Source organism: Ictidomys tridecemlineatus, chromosome 1, assembly GCF_052094955.1.
Source record: "Ictidomys tridecemlineatus isolate mIctTri1 chromosome 1, mIctTri1.hap1, whole genome shotgun sequence".
NCBI classification, from domain to species: Eukaryota; Metazoa; Chordata; class Mammalia; order Rodentia; family Sciuridae; genus Ictidomys; species Ictidomys tridecemlineatus.
The window spans coordinates 159729618-159748035 of NC_135477.1; positions in this window are offsets into that span (position 1 = coordinate 159729618).

Below are 18418 nucleotides of genomic sequence, written 5' to 3' on the forward strand. Positions count from 1 at the left end.
TAGCTGAGAGCAGGAATCCTAGTAACACAGTAGACTGAGGCAGGAGGACTGTAAGTTTGAGACCAGCCTCAGCAACTTAGTAAGTCCCTAAGCAACTTAAAAATATCCTGTCCCAAAGCAAAACCCAGAAAAGTCTGGGGATGTGGCTCAGTGGTTAAGGGACACTGGGTTCCATCCCAGTATAAATAAATAAATAAATAAATAAATACCCAGATAATAGACCCTAATCAGTCCAGCTTGGATCAGTCAAGCTGTTTCAGTAAATACACTTACTTACTGCAGGAGGATGAACGGCAGTTTTCAGAGAATTGTCAGCATGATCTAGAAAGACACCCCAAAGGATTTCTTAGAGTGTTGATGTAATGAGAGAAAAGGTTGTGAACCAGAATAGCAGAGTGTTATAGGTCCAGACAGACATAGGTGGAATTTCAACTAAACATGAGATGGGTTGAGGACACTTACTTTACCTAACTATCTAGAGAGTTTTATTGCTGTAGGAACTATAGTTTTATGTGTAGGAACTATGGGATTTGGGAAGGAGCAGAGGGGGTTTGATGGAAGAAGTGAGGAAGGTCATTGAGACCTTCCAAGAGCAAGGAGAGGAAGCATAGTGGTCATGTCATTTGTCATGTGACAACCCTTCACTGAAGCCCACAAGTCTTCCATAAAATCTTGCAGTGCTTGGTATAGTGGGCACCCAAAAGGTATATGCAGCTTCATATCCAGATATGACCTCTGGAAGGAATAGAGACAGAAAGCCTAAGAGAGACTACTAAAAATGAATGCAGAGGCTGGGAGTAAGGCTCTGGATTTCATCCCCAGCACTGTTCAGGGGAGTGAAAAAGTCAACTATCCTGCCCTGGATATTGCAGCCAAGATTACCTAATTCTCCAAGCTCTTTGATAATATGTGGGTTTCAATTTTAATGGGGAAAAAAGATACCACTTAGATTTTACTGAGGCTTGATTAAATAACTTGTGATTAAATACAAGTTGGAATCTTGATTTTATTTACAGAATTCTATACTCTGCCATTTATCCCTGTCTGTATCTGGGCTGCTTGGAATGAAAAGGAGAGGAATTCAAAATTATTCTGTGTCTTGGGCCTTGCAACTTGGGCACAGCTGACCCAAGGAATCAATTTCCCTAGAACCTTATTACAATGGGCTGTCTTATTGCTCTACCAATTCAGACATTTTGAGGCCTTAAAGTTCTTACATGAAGGGAGCCAGGAGAACTCTAGTCCACATTTAGCAAAATTGGGTCTTGAGGTATGATGGGAAAGTGGGAATCACTTCCCCCAAATTGTCAAAAACACAGTAACTTGCTGGACACAGTGGCAAACACCTGTAATCCCAGCACCTAGAGAGGCTGAGATAGGAGGATCATGAGTTCAAAGCCAACCTCAACAATTTTGAGTTACTAAGCAACTCAGTGAGACTCTGTCTCTAAATAAGATACACAATAGGGCTGAGGATGTGGCTCAGTGGTCAGTGGTCGAGTATCCTGTATTCAATCCCTGGTAATAACAACAACAACAACAACAACAACAAATAGCTTGGACTATTCCTGAAGACTTTTTTTTTTTTTTTTTTTTTTTTTTTTTTGGTACGAAGGATTTAACCACTAAGCCACATCCCTAGCCCTTTTTTTTTTTTATTTTATTAAGAAACAGGGTCTCTGGGCTTGGGTTGTGGCTCAGTGGTAGAGTGCTTACCCAGCATGCGTGAGGCACTGGGTTCAATCCTCCACACCGTGTGAAAATGAAATAAAGATATTGTATGTCCACCTACAACTAATATATATATATATAGAAAGAGAGAGAGAGAGAGAGAGAGTGTCTCACTGAGAGAGTGTCTCACTGAGTTGCTTAGGGCCTTACTAAGTTGCTGAGGCTGGCTTTGAACTTTCAATCCTTCTGTCTCAGCCTCCCTATTGGTGGGATCATGGTCATACACCACCAAGCCAGCTTTGTACAGCTTCTTAAAGTTTGCCATTTCATCTTTTTTTTTTTTTTAAAGAGAGAGTGAGAGAGGAGAGAGAGAGAGAAATTTTTAATATTTATTTTTTAGTTCTCGGCGGACACAATATCTTTTGTTGGTATGTGGTGCTGAGGATCGAACCCGGGTCGCACGCATGCCAGGCGAGCGCGCTACCGCTTGAGCCACATCCCCAGCCCGGCCATTTCATCTTTATAGCATGAAAATTGAGAAAAGGGAGGGGGCATTTTTTTCTGAGGAATAGTATGTCATATGAGAGTTTTTGGACTGTTTACAGGTCTAGGAAAAGGATTTGTGGTAATTTACTAATATCATTATTACAGTGCCACTATCTAACTTGGAATAAGATTTGTGCCTTCCCCTTAAAACCCCCACGCTCTCTTGTAGGTGGTAACCTACCACCATCCTTTCTCCCAGCAGTTTTTGGTAATGCTTCAATGCCCCATTCCCCTATTGGGAATGGACATCTTAGCCAAATTCCATGCCTCCATCACATTCCATCCCAGCCTTTCTTTATATCGCCTTTGTAGAAGCAACCCACACGTCCATAGGCTCCCCTCCTTCTCTCCCTCCAAAGGTAAACCCTCAAGTTTGGGACACATCCATCCCCGCTCTGACTCACTGTGTCTCTGTCAGAATTCATCTTAAGAACCATCAGCATTTCCCTTGTCAACCTCAATACCCTCTTCCAACTTGCAGTCTTCCGGGCCTGCAGCCCATTCTTAAGGACCTATGGTGCAAGGGCTTAATAAGACCTACCCACTCCCCTTACAACACTCCAATTTTGGCATAAAAAACCTAATGGACAGTACGACCTTGTATAAGACCTATGAATTGTTGAGGGCCACAGCCGAGTCGGGATGATGCATGGCATTTTTGTTATGCCACACTTACAAACTTATTAAAAAAATATAATCTAGAGATAGCAATAGTACAATTAAATTTTCCAATTAATTATTTAGGAGTTCTATTATCCTCAACCATGGTCCGTCCACCAAAAATTCAAATACGAGTAGATCAACTCAAATCACTTAACGACTTTCAAAAGTTATTAGGAGACATAAATTGGAAAAGGCCTTATCTAGGCATACCAACAGGAGAGTTGGGACCTTTATTTGATATCCTAAAAGGTCCATCAAATCCAAATTCACCCCGCATGTTAACACCTGAAGCAAGAAAGGCATTAAAAATTATTGAAACAGGGCTGGGGATGTGGCTCAAGCAGTAGCGCGCTCGCCTGGCATGCGTGCGGCCCGGGTTCGATCCTCAGCACCACATACAAAGATGTTGTGTCTGCCGAAAACTAAAAAATAAATATTAAAAATTCTCTCTCTCTTTAAAAAAAAATAAAAACATTGAAACATATATGGAAAATATGGATTTGGATAGAATTGATATCTTTATTATTTATTATAATACCAACAAAAAATAATCCTACTGGATTATTTTTGGCAAGAAGGTCCATTATTGTGGATACATTTATCTTATTCTCCTAACACTATTCTTACTAGGTATCCTGAAGCTGTAGGACAATTAATACTCAAAGGAATAAAAGCAGCAAAGGGAGTGTTTGGAATTTCTCCCAATAAAATCATTACTCCATATACTGTGGATCAAATTGATGAGTTAGCTAATGAGTTAAATTCTTGGGCAATAATCATGTGTAAATCTAATGTTTTATTTGATAACCACTTACCATCTAATACTTTATTGTCTTTTTGGTCTTCGCATCCTGTAGTTTTTCCAAAAATGACAAGAAAAACACATATCATGAATGCTCCAAATATATTCACTAATGGGTCAAATAATGGTACAGCAGCAGTAGTTACCCCTGATCAAACTTTTACATTTTTAGTACCCAAACAATCAGCTCAAAAGGTAGAGCTTAATGCAGTATTACAAGCTTTTGTGATGTTTAAAGATTATGTATTTAATTTATTTTCTGATAGTCAGCATATAGTTAATGCTATAGTATCCCTTTCTCTACTGTTTTCTCTTTGTTTTCCACTATACAAAGTCTAATCTGGGACAGAAAAGATCCATTCTTTATAGGACATATCAGAGCACATACAGGATTGCCTGGAGCCTTTAGTTTGGGCAATGATTTAGCAGATAAAACTACACATGACATACATATTTTCTCTACACCAGAAGAAGCTATAAATTTTCATAAAAGGTTCCATGTCAATGCTAATACTTTACAAAAGCATTTTAAAATAACTAAGGAACAAGCTAGACAAATAATAAAACAATGTCAAAATTGTGTGACCTTTTTACCACAAGTTAATCTTGGAGTCAATCCTAGAGGATTGATATCTAACCATATTTGGCAGATGGACATCACACACTTGCCAGAATTTGGAAAATTAAAATATTTGCATGTTACAATTGATACTTCTTCTGGATTTTTGCTGGGCTCCCTTCATGGTGGAGAAAAAAATAAAGATATTATAGCTCATTGCTTACAAAATTTTGCCACTGTGGGCGTTCCAAAACAGTTAAAAACAGATAATGGTCCTGGTTATACTTCCACCTCCTTTAAACAATTTTGCTCATCATTTCTCATATAATAGGAATCCCATACAATCCACAGGGACAAGGCATAGTTGAAAGAGCTCAACTATTAAAATGTACTTATTAAAGCAAAAAGAGGGAATTGGAAAGGGGTATATATCCCCCAAAGATAAACTTAAAATAACCCTTTTTACTCTAAACTTTTTAAATTTGGATTCATCAGGGCTTAGTGCTGCAGAGAGACATGTATCCAAAAAATGTACATAAACCTAAGGTACTTTGGAAGGATATTCTAACAGGACAATGGAAAGGTCCTGACCCAGTGATTGTCTGGAGTCGGGGTTCTGTTTGTGTGTTTCCACAGGGAGAACAGCAGCCAACTTGGATTCCAGAGAGACTAACCAAAGCAATTTCTACAGACCAAAAAGAAGATGATTTGACTCAAATCCATAACAGCTGATATGCAGAGCTCCGGCTTGGCTATTCTTACATCTGTGACAGTGATTCTCCCACACCTGGAGGCTAATGAATAATGAACACCATTAAGGCCTATTTCAAATGTAAAAAACCTTGTGGGAATACTTTCAGACCCATATATATGCAAGTTACAGAAAAAAGGATGGGATATCCAAATAAGAGTCAAACCCAGGTGGTAACCAGGATGCTTTTTTCAATATCTATTTTATTATTGCCTTTTCCCACATCATAAAGTTCTATTTATTTTTTGAGCTCATACAGACCTAGGTTAATGTTTTTTCTGATCAGTTTTATTTTTTGACTGTGGAGTTTTTAAACATTGCAATGGAGATTTCACCTAGGTAAAGCTACAAGGCCTTTACTATTGTCTTATGTGTTGTATGTTATGGGTGCACACTTGTGTTTTGTGTTGTATGTCTGTATGTGCGTATGTCCATATATCATATATGAGGAGCACTCATGAAAAAATGAATCCGAATTTTTTTTATTCATGTGATTTAAATGGTTTAATTTAAATTGGGTAAACAGCTGTTGAGGATTGTTTTAATATGTGAACAAAAAAGGAGGTTAACAGATTTATTTGTTTACTTTCACCTTTCCTTTTCATTATATCTAATTCTATTCAGGATACTAAATTGTTTAGAAAACTGTTTTCTTAGTACATGTTGGAATGTTACATAATTTTTTTTAGCCATCATTGCCAGAATTCCTATCTTCATCCCAGTGCTGGTGAAGACAAAGATAAAACCAAACTACAGCTTCTTCGATAGCTATCACAGTAAACTGTATAAACTGATGCATCAATGAATAATAACTCAACAATTAGGGCTCAATCAAGGAGTCGATTTACTTTGGGAGGAAATGGACATATTGATAGATTCCTCTGCTTTGAACTGCTTGCAGAATTTGCCTGGACTATGTATCACTTGTATACATTGTGAACTATCTGTTGGTGCAGCTAATTGTGGAAGTGCTGGCCTATCTTTGCTGATGGTGTCACCGGTGGTACGATTTTTCCAAAGGAGCTGTCAATTGGCTTGGTGTCATGGCATTTCTATATCCTCTTCCCTTCTGCTAGTGATGGTCTAAAATTTGGGGGCCAACAGAGGTGAGGCAAAGAACCTCACCCCCCCCACTGGCACCAAGCCCAAATTTGGGAGCCAACAGAGGTGAGGCAAAGAACCTAACCCCCCCACTGGTGCATAGGCCTATCCACAATTATGGCTATATGCTGGACCAGTAGTCAGTGACGGGTAAGTTCCAATTGCAGTGGTACCAACCTAAGACAGGAGGCTGACGCCTTGAGGTCAGCTCATCTGATGACGGGTAAGGACCATATGTACTATTGGACTACCTAACAGGCATGGTCCCTAAGCCACATTGCTTGTTGTTTAATCAAACAGAAGGGGGGAGATGTTGAGGGCCACAGCCGAGTCGGGATGATGCATGGCATTTTGGCCAGAAGTAGTGGTTGAGAGGTGACGCCAGCAAGCCATTAAGATGATGACTTTTGAGTTCTCGCAGAGTTCCCGTTGAGTTCGGGTTGAGCTCTCACAGGGATTCCTGAAGAGTTCTCATTGGTTGGGGAAGTGCCGGAGGAGGGATTTTCCGGTTGGTGGTTCCTGGAGGAGCTGCGTGGCATTCGGGAGAGTTCCTAGGGAGCATGTGTGGAGTGTGCTGGTGGAGTTCAGAAATGAAGTTTGTTCCTCTTGAGTGGCTCGTGATTTGTGCCCAGCCAGACTGCGGCAACGAATCATTAACCAGGCAGTTAGACCCATTCACCCTCTGTTGCCAAATCCCTACATTATCTTCTCTTCCATTCCTTACTCTTCTTCCCACTTCTCAGTCTTTGACCTGAAGGATGCTTTCTTCACCATTCCCCTTGCTCAGGATTCCCAGGACATCTTTGCCTTCACCTGGACTGACCCTAAGACACATCATTCCCAGCAGCTTACCTGGACAGTCCTCCCTCAAGGTTTCAGAGGTAGTCCACATATCTTTGGCCAAGCCCTGGCACAAGACCTTCGGGGTCTTACTCTTTTTTTTTTTTTTAAGAGAGAGTGAGAGAGGAGAGAGAGAGAGAGAGAGAGAGAGAGAGATTTTTTAATATTTATTTTTTAGTTCTCGGTGGACACAACATCTTTGTTGGTATGTGGTGCTAAGGATTGAACCCGGGTCTCACGCATGCCAGGCAAGCGTGCTACCGCTTGAGCCACATCCCCAGCCCAGGGGGTCTTACTCTTCCCCATTCTACCCTTCTGCAGTATATGGATGACTCACTCCTCTGCAGTCCTTCCCTACCTGTCTCCAAGAGCGACACTCTCTCCCTCCTTAATTTCCTCTCCGAAAAGGGTTACAGGGTCTCTCCTAAAAAGGTCCAGCTCTCTCTACTAGCAGTTATCTACTTAGAAGTCCAAGTGTCTCAGGGAAAAAAGGCCATCACCCTGGACCAGAAACAGTTAATTCGAAATTTGCCTACCCCAATCATCAAGGAAGATATTCTCTCTTTCCTGGTGCTGCTGGGATACTTCCGAGCCTGGATCCCTTTTAGCTGTACAATATAGCCAAGGAAATAATCATTGGCGACCACTCCTGAGGCCATCCAAGTCCCATTCCACAAACTTCAGCAGGCCCTCCTTGAGGCCCCTTCACTCCTCTTACCTGATATGCATAGACCCTTTATTCTAAATGTCCATGAAAACAAGGGCCTAGTTCTAGGGGTGCTAGGCCAACAGCAGGGACCTACATTTGCTCTAGTAGCCTATCTATCCACACAACTGGACCCTATGGTTCGGGGATGGGCCCCCTGTCTCAGAGCTCTGGAAGCCGCCTAGGTCCTAGTCCAGGAGGCCAAAAAACTTACTTTCGGAGGGGAAATAACCATCTCTTCACCCCACCACTTGAAGGAATTACTGACCTACAAGGACTTAAAAACTCTTCCCCCTTGCTCAATCTCTTTCTCTTGGTAACTTTTATACACAACCCTACCATTTCTTTCCAGGCTTGCTCCTCTTTACACCTCGCGTCTTTCCTCCCTGTCTCTATGGACCTGCCACTCCATCAGTGTACTGAGTCCATAGAGAACCTTCTCCAATGTCCCTCCAACATTAAGGAGGGACCACTAATAAACCCCACCCACCTGGTTCATGAATGTAAGTTCTTTCCTGACAGAGAATGGCAGGTGGGCAGGATATGCCATTGTCTCCCTCTCATAGGTCACAGAAGCCAAACCTCTACCACCCCACATGACTAACCAGAATGCGGAAGTCATGGTGGTCACCTGTGCCTTTCAACTAGCCCCACAGATTGTTCCCTCACTGCCAAAGCCAATGTCTCGGCTTGGCACCAGAATCACGAGCCACCACACACCTTCATAGGTTCAAACAGCAATTCTTTATTCCCGCTCTCACACCGCCTCCACACAGGTCCAGGGGCAATCGTGTCGTCTGCCCACACAATTCACCTACTCCACGACGCTATCTCCAAATCTCATTTTAATCTCACGAGAACTCAACGGGAACAAGTAGCAGGAACACCCTAATCCCAGCAATAATCTTCAACCTCTAACTTCCCTAAAACCCGTTATCTTAAACTGACAACTCCTTAAACTCAAGGATCCGGTTACTTCCTCAAACCTGATCAGCTCTAAACCCAGATCCACCTTGGTCCTTGAGCAAGGTCACCTTATTAAAGCATGCATGCAATGTCCCATCGAATGTCCTCTAAGCAGCATGGGGTACGCTTAGCAAGGAAATTTCGATGCGTCATTCCTACTTGGTAATGGCCCTCAGCACCTCACTCTATATACTGATTCCAAGTACATCTTTCACATTATCCTTTCTCATTCAGCTATATGGAAAGAGAGAGGACTATTGACCACCAAAGGCACCTCCATATCTAATTCAAGATTCATCACTGATTTTTCAGGGCATCTATGCTTCCTTAAGTGATTGGGATTGTTCATTGTCAGTCCCATCAGTCTGACTCCTCACCCATCACTATGGGTAATTCTACAAAGGATCAAGCTGCCCTGCAAGCAGCCATGATACCATGCCCCACTATTGCTGTCATAACTTCAAGCACAGCCCCCCATCCCATCCCCATCTAAACAGGAATTCTACTTACATTCCTTGTTCCGTACTATCACTCAGAACCTCAAGCTCTTCTACAGACATTCTTCCCACTCACCTTGGATGATGCTATTTTCATCCACAACCTCTCCATTAAATGCACCATTTGTCAAAGTATCAATCCTAATACCCTTCTCAAACCAGGCTCCTTTCCCGCCCACCAGGCTTGAGGACAATTTCATTTGGATTTCACACACATGCCCAGGGTCAAGAGGTATCTCTATCTCCTTGTCCCTGTAGACACCTTCTCGGAATGGGTGGAAGCTTTTCCTACCACTAACAAAAGGGCACCCACAGTCACCTCTGTTTTGCGCTCGGATATCATCCCAAGATTCAGGGTCCCTACCTCCTTGCAATCAGATAATGGCCCCAAGTTTACCTCTCGAATCACACAATTCATTGCTGGGGCTCTCCACATTCCCTGGAATCTACACATCCCCTTTCATCCCACCTCTTCAGGCAAGGTAGAACGTGTTAACCACACCCTAAAGGAGACTCTCACCAAGCTCTCCCTAGAACTACATCTCAAACTTTTCCCAGTTGCCCTGTTTTGCCTTTGGTCGCTCCACAAAAGGCCAACTCTCCTTTTGAGGTGATGTATGGATGTCCACCCTACCACCTGAGGTGACCCTGCATTCTTCCAGAACACCCTGCATTCTTCCAGAACATCTCAGTCATCCACTTCTAAGTTTTATCCAAACACAGATTTAGGAACACAAGGAAACTATTACCTGATCCCTCCAGGTCACACATCTCTTTCCTCTTAACCCCAGGCAACTGGGTGTATTTCTCTACTCCTTCTGGTGACATGCTTACCCTGACACCTAAATGGAAGGGCCCCCTAAGGGTTATCTTGTGCACTCCCACCGCTACCCACCTACAGGAATCCCCAGGCAAACTGACTTCATAGATTCACATTTCCAGGCTGAAACCGGCCCCACCTCTGGCCAAGGGAGCCGAGACTGACTGTCCATGTCCTCCTCCCACAAATAATTCTGCTCTACCACCCCTGAGTATCCTTTAAAGATCCATATCTCACGCCTGAGGGTTCCTTCCCCCCTTCTCAACCTGAGAAACCCTCACAACATGCCTCACTCTAGTTCCACCCTTCTCTTTGCCACCCTCCTGGCATCCACTCCCATCACACCTACTTCATCTGCCTTGTTAGACACCTCAGATTGCCCTAATAATTGGGATTTTCTTGTTTTTTGCCTTTCTACCATGTTTGATAAATTCTTGCAGCATCAAATAGGCAAAATATCTAATCAGACCTTTAACCAGCTTCTCAGGGATTACCAGCTACTTGCTCCCTCGGAGGACACCTGTCCCTTACGTGAAGGCCTCACCAATGCCTGCCGGAACTTCACCATCATGGATATGGAGCTACAAAATGGAAACACAACTGGGGAACTTCACTAGCCTGTCACCCAGGCTTTCTAGGCCCATTCACTTTTGTGTGCCTCCTCCTGACTGCTGGTCTTTTCTCAGCTAGTCCCTCTCACTGGTCCTCTGGCCAGAAGCTAATATGGTGTGTCTCCTCTTCCCTTTTCTTCTCCTTGCCTTCGGGCACCTTTGGTGTTTTTAGGCTCATCATGTGGTGCACCTGGTTTGTGGAGATCCTGGAGGCCCTCTGACAGGACAGCTGGCTGATTCCCCCCATTTGCAGGGACAAGGATTGGATTGAGATGATCCATGAACTAAGGCTTCAAGGAACTTTCATCAATTACAGCCCCAAGGAAATTCACATCTTCAGCGCCCTGGCCTTTACAGCTATGCTTCTCTTGTCCCTGCACCCTGACCATTCCTCCCTTCCTTCACACTCATTGTCCTTCTCCAGCAGGAAGTAGCCAGATGATCTCCACACTCTGCTTCCAACACAAAAACAAAAAGGGAGAAATGTTGGGTGTGTGGGAGACTCCCCGCTGAAGTTAAGTTTCCAACTCCAGAGAACATCACAGAATCCCTTACTCCTCCCCCTCCTCTCCGAAGGGCGCCAAATTCAAAAGTTTTCTTGACCAATCCCATAGGACACAGCACCCACCACATCGCCTACGCAACCCTTCTTTTTTTTTTTTTTTTTTAGTTGTAGGTGGACATTATACTTTTTTATTTTATTTATATGGTGCTGAGGATCAAACCCAGGGCCTCACACACATGAGACAAGTGCCCTACCACTGAGCCCCAGCCCCAGCCCTACGCAGCCCTTCTTAAGCCAAAGCTTGCAAGCTCATGCTCTCTGCCCTCTTCCTCTCTACCCTCTTCCTCTTTTTTCTCTCCTCTCTCTGCTCTCTGCCCTCCTCCACTCCTCTCTGCCTCTCCTTTTCTTCCCCTTTGGGAAGCCTCTCAATAAATCTCTTGGTTGAATCTTTGTCTCGGTGAGTCACTCACCTTTCAGTTCTCATTTCAGAACCTTTCCTTTCTGTTTGCTATGAACATTTTTAATTATTTATTTACTTATTTTTATTTTGCTACTGGGATGGAACTCAGGTGCATTCAATCACTGAGCCACATTCCCAGCCTCCCCATCCCAATTTTTAAAAAATTTGAGATAGATTCTCCTTAAGTTGTTGAGGCTTGCCTGGAACTTGGGATCTTCATGGGATTACAGGTGTGCACCACCATGACCCCCTTCTGCTGAGTAACATTTTTAGATATTTGATCATTTGGAGACCTTTGCAATGCTCTATGTTAACTTTCCCACTGTATCTGGGTGTGAATATTCTATATGCAAAGATCTCATAGAAAAGTCCTAATACAGAACATAGTCTTTTTGTTTTTTTTCTTCTCAGCATTCATTTCCTTGATATAGTCCTCCATTTTTCCTTGTTCTTCTGAGCTTTTAATTGTGGTATCCCACCCCTGACTAGATGGATGGCATATGATCTATAATTGGCAAACTCTGACCCGGGAAGTTTAATGTTGAGATGAGGCAAGGTACTGCAGCAAATTGAACTTGATCATCTGCTGACTGTAGTCTGAAGAGAAAATACACAAGGTCTTAGTACTGAGTTCTAGATTTTTCTGGTTCAAGATCTTCCCATAACCTGGGTATGCAGTTCCTCCACTTAAACTATGAGTGAGACAATGAAGTTCCAATAAATTTATTGTCTACTTAAAGTTTTATTTTGTTACTCTTGCAATTGAGTCCTCAATGGCATGAGGAAATTAGCTCTGTTGCAGGAACTGATGAGGTCAGACACGAAAGAATTAGCAGGAAGCAGATATTTTGGCTGCAGTCAGGTGCAGAGGGAAAAGCTTTCACTGTAATCCATCCATCCCCCTGAGCCCCAAGTTCAGGCAGTTTCAGAACTTTATACCTAGTGTGTAGGTGGAGGGGCTCAGAAGTTCACAATCTGTAGAAGTTCACACAACAGCAGCTTTTTCTGTCAGTGTTAACCCTTCAAAGACAGCTTCTGAGAAGGGGAGAGCTTTTTCTGTCACTGTCAACCCTTCAAGGATAGCTTCTGAGAAGGGGAGAGCTTCTTCTCCCTCCCCCTGCCAGCTGTTACCATGGAGACCAATTAATAACACCATCTCTTATCTTCGAAATGTAAATATCCCTGTGAAGTTCTGGCCCAAGGTCAGAGACTTTTTTAAAAGAATCTGTCCTGGTGTTGGGACTGTAGCTCAGTGGCAGAGCACTTGCCTAGCTTGTGTGAGGCACTGGGTTTGATGCTCAACATTATATGAAAAATAAATAAGTAAAATAAAAGCATGCTGTGCATCTACAACTATTGAGAAAACACACACACACACACACACACTTCCTGCTTGAAAACTTTTACAAACTATTATATATCATTACAATGCTAGTTAGCCCATAAATGTTGTGAAAAACTAGTAAAGGGGTGTTCAGCACCTGGAATGCTGATCTCTTTCAGGCCTGTGGCCAAGTAAGTTAGAGCAACAGGAAATAGGAAGCTTAACTACATTGAATTCTTTTATAGAATTTTTTTGCTGATGGTCCTAAGATCAATTATGGTGTGGATTTCTGGAGAAGCTTAATTAAGATTTTCAGTGGAGGAGGAGATGCCACTATAGTTCTATATTATCCCAAAATAAAACTGACTGAGCCAGGTGAAGTGGTGCATGCCTGTGGCTACTAGGAAGACTGAGCCATGAGGATCACAAGTTTGAGGCCAGCCTAAGCAATTTAGTGAAACCCCAGTCACTGGGATTATAGGTGTGTGCTATCATGTCTGGGCCCAGCCATTTTTTTTTTTATTTTGAGACAGGGTTTAGCTACCTTGCTTAAGGCCTCACTAAGGCAGAGGCTGGCCTGGAACTTGGTATCCTCTTGCCTCAGCTTCTAGAGTCACTGGGATTGCAGGACTTGTACCACCACACCCAGCCTTCAAAATAAAGAAGATGTAAGTAGCTCGGTTTTAGAGCACTTGCCTAGAATGCATAAGGTCCTGAGTTCAATCCCAAAAATAAATAAGGAGGTGTGAAGTAAAGGAAGCTCTGGGGTTGTTGGAAAGATCACTAAACATTTATGAATCTCAATTCTTTCATTTGTAAACGAATATAACCCTACTTATGGTGATAAAATTAAGCATCCTTTTGGACTAAAAAATAGAAACCCCCTGGAAGGAATTACCTTAATCATAAAAGGAATTTGTGGGGCTGGGGATGTGGCTCAAGCGGTAGTGCGCTCGCCTGGCATGCGTGTGGCCAGGGTTCCATCCCACAGCACCACATACAAAACAAAGATGTTGTGTCCGCCAAATACTAACAAATACATATTAAAATTCTCTCTAAAAAATAAATAAATAAATAAATAGAATTCGGTGTTTTTTTTTTTTTTTTTTTTTTAGAGAGAGAGAATTTTTAATATTTATTTTTTAGTTCTTGGCAGACACAACATCTTTGTTGGTATGTGGTGCTGAGGATCGAACCCGGGCCGCACGCATGCCAGGCGAGCGTGCTACCGCTTGAGCCACATCCCCAGCCCCCATAAAAGGAATTTGTTGAAAGTGGAATGTGATTACTCAAAGAATCAGAGGACAAGAAAATCAAATCTAGGTAGGTATTTTTCTGTTTCTCTCAGCCTATCATCTTCCTTTTCTCTGAATGTAGACAAAGTTAAATCACCAGAGAAAGAAGCAAAATCCTCATTACTCCTCTGCTTTCTGAACACCTAATTGTGGCAAGCCATCCGTGGGCTATATATGGACAACATTGCACATGGCAGCCTAATGAATAGGAGAATCTGGTGTCTGGGAACTTTGGGAGCCCTATTCAAGCTCTGCCCCAGGTCCCACACAGCGCCAAAGATGGGAGATGGGGTGACCTGCTGTAGCCACACAGCCCTTGAGATGAGTGTGACCTGCCAAGATGCCAATCAACCTGCTGACTGCAAGAAATCATGAAGCAAGACTCCACCCCTGAAACTTATCCCTGCCTTTGATGTACCCCCTTAGATAAACCAAAGGAGTCACTTTCTAATTGTCCAGCTCCAGCTCCTGTGTGGGCTGTATCTATCAGGTGCTCCAGGGTCCCTTTAAAACTATCTTTCCTCTTTTTCTTTTGTTCTTCACTAATTATTCTAGACTTTCATTTCTTAGGTGGCTTACACTCTCCTGATCAGGAAGAAGAACCTACTTAACTAGACCCTGGATGCAGCCCCATTCCTAATGAAGTTATTTTACACCAGAGGGTTGCATGAAAGAACAAGAACTCTGAGAACCCCAGTAGCTATGTCAGAGGTAGATAGAAGAACATTCTTTTTTCACGGGGGGCGGGGGGTGGGGGGGGTGGATGGGACAGGATGGGGATGGGGACAAAGCTTCATACCCAGAGGGCTAGGATATCTACTCTCACGTTCCTTTGGCCTCTCTTTTTAAAAATACAAATTGTCACCCTGCTCTGAACCTCTCCCTTATTTAGTTAAATTAGTCAGGTTCACTTATACTACTAGAAGAAGAGCTCTTGATGTTTGATGCCAAGCCATATGAAGGAAGAACTTACATTTAATTTTTTACCAGGGTCAAATTTTACCAGTTACAATACTGAGGTTTCCTAAATAGTTACAATAACCAGTTATAAAATATAATGAAAGGGTAAAAATACATTTTTTTATGATAGCCATCAATTTCAAGGAAAGATTGCTCCTGAATTCCAGAAAAAGTAGGAAGATTAGCCCTCTCTCATCTTTAATGCTGGTGAAACTGGTTTACATTGTGCTCAGAGTCTCATATGTCCTGTGGAAACACTTTGATCAACTTCTGGTGTGGGACAGGCTACATAATTTGAAGGATCCAGTGCTAAATTAAAATATGAGGCTCCTTTTTCAAAAGCTAAGAATGTCAAGAGGGTTAAAGTAGAGCATTTAAATCAACTGGGACTTTTCTTAGCATGGGGCTTAATGTGACTGTATCATTTACCTCTCAAGAAGAAGATCTTGTGCTGCTCAGTCTTCAGACTGTTATACACACAACCGCCAGGAAACAACCATCAAGCTCTCCTGACCTTAAGTAACCCAGTCCAGAGAACTGCAGCTCCCTACACCACAGACCTTTCCATTATCCCTCAGTTCTTTGAGACATCTTACATAACTAGTAGACACGTAGTAACCTATCCTAGTAGTAATCTATCCTAGGATAAAGGAATAGTCTGCCTCAAGACTTGTAGTGTTCACTCTTGCCAAATAGAAATTACTTGCAGCTTTCACCTGAGCTTTAAATCTTTTCAGCTCCTATTCATTGAGGTTTACAAAATATTGTATTAGAGTCCTGAAATTCATGGGCCCCAGTAGAAAGAGCTACATTGGCTTAGTCCTACCACTGAGAAACAAGTAATTATCATATTTGTATGTGCGTGTCTCTGGCCCCTATGTTGAACTTTCAAGGAGTTTTTGGTTAACTCTAGGCTTTCCAGGTATGCAACTCAATCAACACAGCTAATGTCATTTGCTTCTTCCTTTCTATTATATCTCATTCTGTCTCTTGTCTTTTCACACTTACTATATAATGCAATTCCTTTTAAAATTGACTAACAAATAAATTTCAACATTAGTTTGCAAAAAAATTTTTTGATAAATCTCATCTAGGAAAACAAATGCTTAAGAGCAATTAATCAAATGAGAAGAAAGAGGATACGATATTATTAGATATAAAAATGTTCTAATTAAGGGGCTGGGCTTGTAGCTCAGTAGTAAGTACAACGCTTGCCTAGAACATGTGAAGCACTGGGTTTGATCCTCAGCACCACATAAAAATAATTACATAAAATAAAGATATTGTGTCAATCTACAACTAAATTTTTTTTTTTAAATGACAAACAGTGAGACAAACACTGGTACAAATTGGTATTTGGAAGAAAACAGTGTCCAAGCAGATGAAATTTGTACATTTTTTTCTTAATTTTTTTTTTGCTTTAATTAGTTATAAATGATAGTAGAATGCATTTATGCACTGAGGTATAGTTTGCATAAATGGAGTATAACTTCTCACTTTTCTGATTGTACATGTGTAGAATCATGTCTATCATGCAGTCATATATTCGCATAAGGTAACAATGTCTGTTTCATTCTACTATCCTTCCTATCCCCTCCCCTCCCTTCATTCCCCTCTATCCAATTTAAAGTAACTCTATTCTTCCTTAGCAGTCCCCGCTTATCATGAGTTAGCATCTGCATATCAGAGAATCTGCAAAACAGATTAGAATTAGCATCTGCATAACATTGGGCCTTTGGTTTTTTGAGATTGGCTTATTTCACTTAGCATGATAGTCTCCAGTTCCATCCATTTATTGACAAAAGTCATAATTTCATTCTTCTTTAAAGCTGAGCAATATTGCATCAAATATATATACACATTTTCTTTATCCATTCATATGTTGAAAGGCACCTATGTTGGTTCCGTAGTTTAACTAATGTGAATTGAGCTGTTATAAACATTGAAATGGCTGCATCACTGTAGTATGCTGATTTTAAGTCCTTTGGGTATAAACTGTGGAGTGGGATAGCTAGGTCAAATGGTGGTTCCATTCCAAGTTTTCTGAGGAATCTCATACTGCTGTCCAGAGTGGTTGTAGCAATTTGCAGTTCTACCAGCAGTGTATTGAGTGCACCTTTTCCCCCACATCTTCGACAACATTTATTGTTGCCTGTATTCTTGATGATTGCCATTCTGACTGGAGTGAGATCAAAATACAGTTATCTCAGACTAGACAAAGGTGCCAAAAGCATTCACTGGGGAAAATATAATCTATTCAACAAATGGTGCTGGGAAAAATGGAAAGCCATATGTAACAAAATGAAATTTAATCCCTCTCGCTCATCCCACACTAAATTCAATTTAAAGTAGATCAAAAAGACTTAGGCACTAGAATACAGCCCTGGGCTGACTAAAAACAAAGTAGGCCCAAATCTTCACCATGTTGGCCTAGGTTATGACTTCCTTAACAAGACTCCTAAAGCACAAGAAGTAAAATCAACAATCAATAAACAGGATGGATTCAAACTAAAAAGCTGTTCTCAACAAAAGAATCAATAATGCAAAGAGAAAGCCTAGAGATTGGGAGAAAATCTTTACCACATGTACCTCAGATAAAACATTAATCTCTTAGGACAATAAAGAACTTGACACCAAAAAAAAAAAAAAAAGAAGCTCAATCAATAGATTGGCTAAGGAACTGAACAGACACTTCACAGAAGAAGAAATACAATCAATCAATATATGAAAAGATGTTCAACATCTTTAGCAATTAGAGAAATGCAAATCAAAATTTGTATATTTTTAAAATCTGAGAGTGTCATTTTAAAACAACAGAGAAGTGGTAGATTATTTAATAAGTGTATTTCAAAAAAAATAAAATTAGGATTAAGGAGTGTAACCATAGAAACAAAATTATCACAAATGTGACTAAAAATTGCAAGAAAGTATTTTAATAACTTTAGAACTTAAAGAGTGTAAATATACAGGGTGTGGTGGCACATGTCTATTGAAAGGAAAGTGAAGAATTGGGAGACAGGTAAGCAAGAAATTAAAGATGGAGACTAGGCAGAGATATACACAAGAGTTTATTTGTTAGAGCTTAATAAATAAAGGCACACCCGAGATGTTTGGGTGTTCAGCTTTTGTGGGGTATGGGTTTGGAGTCATAGTTGCAGTGTTATGGGATAGGCTGGGGGGTGCTTTCGTCACAGCTAGGCCAGTGGGGAATAGAATGGGATTGGCTTAGGTTGATTGCACCATGGGGCTTTCCAGAGTCAAGGGGTCATATCCTTCTGGGATTGGTTTAGGATTATGGTGTTATAGGCAGGGCTATATGGGCAATGGCCAAACAGACTCCA